This window comes from Chiroxiphia lanceolata, chromosome 19 (genome assembly GCF_009829145.1).
Source record: "Chiroxiphia lanceolata isolate bChiLan1 chromosome 19, bChiLan1.pri, whole genome shotgun sequence".
Classification (NCBI taxonomy): Eukaryota; Metazoa; Chordata; class Aves; order Passeriformes; family Pipridae; genus Chiroxiphia; species Chiroxiphia lanceolata.
This window is the reverse complement of record NC_045655.1, coordinates 2,935,395-2,940,714: the sequence shown is the minus strand read 5'-3', so window position 1 is coordinate 2,940,714 and position 5,320 is coordinate 2,935,395.

Here is a 5,320-nt window from a genome sequence, read left to right as displayed (position 1 = left end):
CTCCGGTGTCCCAGTCTCTGCTCTGGTGTTGTGCTCCCTCATCCCACAGTTTTCCAGGTAGTCCCACGGCCCCAGGGGGGTTTCACTGGGGTGGGTGGGAATTCTTTCACCCCACGTAGCTCTGCTGAGCAGCAGCATGTGCTCCCAGTGACTGCAAGCCTGGGGAACCCCAAGCCATGGAGCTCCTGCTCACACCCAGGGCTCTTTTCCCAGCGGAGAAGCCGCAGAGCCTGTTGCATGGGCAGAGCTCTCTCCTCAGTCCGCTTTTCCCTCTTGCCTTTTGCCCAGGAGGCTGTTTCCCACGATCCCTCTATGCATTTAAAATCTTCACTGCAGGACAAATGCAAAGTACCTGTGTCTGTGTGTGTCACACACGGTGCTGGTCGCAGTGATGTGCGGGAAGCGTCGCTCCGGGGATGCCCACGTGCTCCGGGCACTGCTGGGACATGGCTGCACCTGCAGCACGTGGAGCAGCCTCCACCCACCAGAGAAGCTGGCAGAGCCATGGAAAAACCCCAGGTCTCTGCATGACACCATGCCCAGCATGGAACACAGCCCAGGACACAGCACAGGCAGCGCTACCTCCAGTCCCACAGCCACCACAGCAACTGCCAGTACATCAACCTGGGGAATATCAAGCAGTTTGATTCCCATCACTTTTTGGTCCAACACCCAATCCATGTCTCTCCCAAAGGAGCAGGGTTTGCCTAGAGCCAGGGGGAAGTTGCTTTGGCAACGAGGGTGACTGTAGGAAAGCAGGGGGGAGACTGGGGTGGGTTGGGGCACTGCAGCAGCCCAGGGGTGCCCTGGCTGAGCACAAGGGTGGCAGCCAGGCAGGATAGGAGGCTCTGAGCACCTGGAAATCCTTCCCCTCGGGTGGAAATAGATACTGTGGGACTCAGGACAGTCAGCTGGGCTCTCCTGAGAGCTCTGGCCCATGGTTTATGAGCTCAGGAGGTCCTGATAAGCACCGTGTGTGTCCGATGCCTTAGCACTGCTGTCAGAGGCTCTGCAAGCTCAGCTGGAGCATTTTCAGAGCAAGGTGGCAGCTGAAGTGGTTTGCTCCTTGCATTTTTAACAGAAGGAGGGCTATGAAGGCTTTGGGCAGCAAAACCCTGCGCACCTCACCTGCAGCACTGAATGATGCACTTCACTGAGTGTCTGCTGATGTAACTAAAGCACTTCATAAAGCAGTGTGAGTGAAACTGGAAACAGCAACAGCAGCAATTGGTAAAATATCTGATTTTATATATGTTTCCTATATAAAAGTGAGCCCTGCACCTCTCCCCAGTCACCCACAGTTCCCTCTTGGAGCATATCATTTCTGAGCTGTGCCCAGCTGTGGTGGGATGCATTCAATGGCATTTCCCAGATGTTTCTTTTACTTTTGCAGCCTCCTCGCTCTTGCCTGTCCCTTACAGCTCTCTGCTGTGGCTGTTGGGTGATGAAAACCTCCCTCAGAGCCTGGGCTGCTCTCTCTGGGTCTTAATCTGGTCCTGCTCAGGCAGATGGAGCAAAGAGCAGACTCAGCTCCGGGTCTGCTGCAGGGATCTGCACTTCAGTGCTTTGTTTAAACCAAAGGGCTCTGGACTTGGCTCAGCAGTGTCACATCTGCAAAGGGATTTCAAAGAATCACAGAATGGTTTGGGTTGGAAGGGACCTTCAAGACCATCCCATTCCAGCCCCCTGCCATGGGGTCCATGTGAATCCACCAGCCAGAGACACGTGTGGGTTCACACATGGGGTCAGTGCACTGGGGTGACCTCAAGGAAAGGGAGATGTTGAGCATAACATCAGGTCTGAGCTACCTGCAAAGCTGCTGTGAGCAGATGCAAATCCCTCCTTGGGGTTTGCCTCCAAGCACATCTTCCCACAAACAGGAAAAGTTCTCCTCTTTGCCCTGAGCCATTTCTAGTGAGGAAGCAGCGCTTTGGGCTGACACAGTCCCACTTCAGGGGGCACAGGGGGGATGTGGGACCTGCTGGGCTGTGCAGCCCTCACATGCCCCCCATCCTGCACAGTGCAGGTGGTGGGTGGATCTATGCACATTCAGGGGCTTTGGCTTCAGCTCCAGCCGTGTCCCCAGCCCTGTTCCCTGCTGCCAGGACAGGTGATGGATGCACCAGCACGTCTGCTTTATCCCAAACCTGAGGGGAAGGGGCTGCAGGCAGCGAGAAGAAAACACTTCCTGATGGAAAAAAAAGAGTGATTTTTGGTTCTCCAAACCTCAGTCTTCCTACTAGCAGCTTATGCAATGCGTGGAAAGAAGCTGGACCTCCCCACCTGGCCTTTGGGTGAGCTCCCAGCCGCGGCTGTGCCGCTTCCCCGAGCGGTTTCACTCCAGGACCTGCCGTGGTTTCCTTCCCATGTGCTTCCCTCTGGAGCACGTGCCTGCTCCTCAATGCCAGAAGGGTTTTGCATCCCCTACGTCTTCCTTCTTGCTTTCTTGGAAACAGGTTTTTAATACCCCACTGCCTTCCTCAGCTGTACAGCAGAGTGTGGGCTTGGTTTGTAAAACCGAGCCCTGCTGCAGAAGGCTCTTGTGAAACAATCCTGCTGGAGAGTGGAAATACAGAGAGTGAGTAATAACTCTTCTAACTTTAAACAAATTGTTAGCCCTGACTCAATATCCTTCATAATGAAGTCTGCACTGGACTTTTAATGTGAAAAAGCCTTACCTAACAAATACGACAGTGAAGGTGAATTCCCCATGGTGTACAACTGGTACAACTGGAATCAGTGCTATTGTCATCATTTTTTTAAAAATACCTTTTTTATTTTAATTTAAGGTGTGATTAAAAGTTTGGTTGTGTTTCTTTTTTTTTTTTTTTCACATTGTAACATTAATTTATGGCTGAGTTTCATTCAGTCCTGTGTTCAGAAGTGCAGTACAGGTAGTAGTGATGTGTTGTCTGTAACATGGTTCTATAGAGTAGTAACCAATTTGTAAGAAAAAGAACAGAATGGAAAGAAAAACAAACAAACAAACAAAAAACCACAAAAAAGAAAATCTGAAAAAAATTATGTAAATGGAGTATTTTGTGGTATGTACAACACAAATTAATTTTACACAGAGAAAGATGTTTCTAGGAAAATGAAACTCTGATAATTCATACTATTTGTATGAACAAATAAAAGCTCTATTTTATGAAACCATGGGCATGGCTGTGTTCATTCACAGGGGCTCCCCCACGGGGGTTTGGAAGTGCTGGACTTGCATGTCCATCCCAGCACTGTCCGTGTAGCTGCACAGAAACCTGTGCTGAGTCCAGCAGGATGAGATTCCCAACATGATCCCCATCCAGCACAGGGCTGATCAGGAGCAGAGGCTTCCCTGGGGGGTGAACATGTCCATGTTTTCTCAGTCAGGTTTTGTGGGGGCTGATCTGTCCTGTTGGAAGCACCTTCACCCAACACCATCTGAGGGAAGGAGACCTGAGGGATTGCCCTCAGCCCTGTGCAAAAACTGGATGGGATTAGGGGGTGGTGGAACCACCCTCCTGTGTCAGGGAGGCTGCAGGACAAACTCAGCCCTTTACAGCTGATGGGGGGAACCTCTCCAGTGCCAAGTTCCTTCCCAAAAGGTTTGCACTTCAGCCTGGAGAAGAGGAGACCGAGAGGAGACCTCACTGCAGCTACAACTCCACTGCAGCAGAGGAGGGGCAGGGACTGAGCTCTGCTCTGGGGGGACCAGGGACAGCAGCCAGGGAATGGCTGGAGCTGTGTCAGGGCAGGCTCAGGTTGGATCTCAGCCAAAGGTTCTTCCCCCAGAGGCTGGTTGGGCACTGCCCAGGCTCCCCAGGGCAGTGGGCACAGCCCCAAGGCTGCCAGAGCTGCAGGAGGGTTTGGCTGATCCTCTGGGGCACAGGGGGTGACTCTTGGGGATGGGCCTGTGCAGGGCCAGGAGTTGGACTGGATGATCCTGATGACTCTTCCAACTCAGCATATTCAGGGATTCTGTGGTCCAGCCTGTGGGGTCACTGGTTGCCACTCCCTACACACTCAGCACTTTCTGATATAAAACTTCATTATCATTAAATTCAGAAGAGTCCTAGGCCAGTGCTATTACAAAGCAGCACCTAAACAGCATTACAGATTTATGTAACTGCCACTCAAAATTAAAATAATTACATTAAAATAATTTCATTTTTTTTCCACAAGCCTTGCATCCAGTGCAGAGCAATCCATGGGAGTCTTTTAGGTTGTCCATTTTTCAGAGACCTTGTAGAAAAGGAGTCAAAAGGGAGCACGAGATTTAATTTAGCGATTCAGGAAGAGTTCAGCCTGGAAAGCTCCAGCTGGTCAGGATTGTAATTAGCTGCTCCCAAACTCTGGCAGTGCTTAAACTCTATAGGTGTCTCATTTTTAAAATATGTAGATTTTACTTTACCATTCCCATGAACCTCTGGAGCAGCACAGCTGGATGTGCTGGGAGCTGACCTCAGCCTGATGGAGTTGAGCTGCTCCTTACCTCATTCTCACCTCACCTTGATTTAGTTCCAAAGCAGGTGTGAATGCCCCAGCAGATGTCAGTCCTGTAGGCAGCCTGGATCTGAGCTCAACCTGATTTCCCAGCAGCTCATGGAATCCTATCCCTCATTCCTGTGTTTTATAAGAGCTGCTCAGTGCTGGGATGGGGAGTGTGGGGGCTTTTCCATCACAGGGGGACTCGTGCTGCTGAGGAAAGGGAAGGTTAGTCCTCAAGTCCTTATGGGATCCAGCACCTGCCCTGCCCTCTGCACCTCCCTGAGGGCTATTCCCAGCTGTACCCCAGCTTGTGGATAGCAGGGATTCAATCCCCAGTTTGGGCTGGGTCCCATTCTCAGGTGCTGTTTTGGCAAGAGCAACTAGAAGATAAGGTTAAGGGGGTCTGTGTTGTTTGTGGGGTCCTGAATACAGAGAAGATGGGCTGAGGGATCTTCTCATAGCCCTGGAAACCCCAGAGAAGGAGGAAGCTCCTGAAGGAGGAGAATGGATTGGTAAAGAGGCAGCTGAAGCTGCTGAAAGGTTGCTGCTAAATATGGTGTTAACCAAGGTGGATTTAATTTTTCTCCAGGTATTGCTTTCACCTGGAAGTCAACCATGTCTCCAGGTTGTGCAAGTCACTGTGGCATTTCTAAGGAAGGTGCCTGGGCTCTGGTGCTGAGATAATGTCCCAGACAGGTGTCACCTTGTGAAGATACAGACACCAGGGATGAGAATACACAGAGCAGGGAGGAATTCACCTGAAAGGGAACAGGCTGCTGCCATGGGCATCTCTGTGTGGCACCTGGGGGCTGTGGAGACCTCTCTGAGGGGAGTGAGGGAATGTTGAAATGAA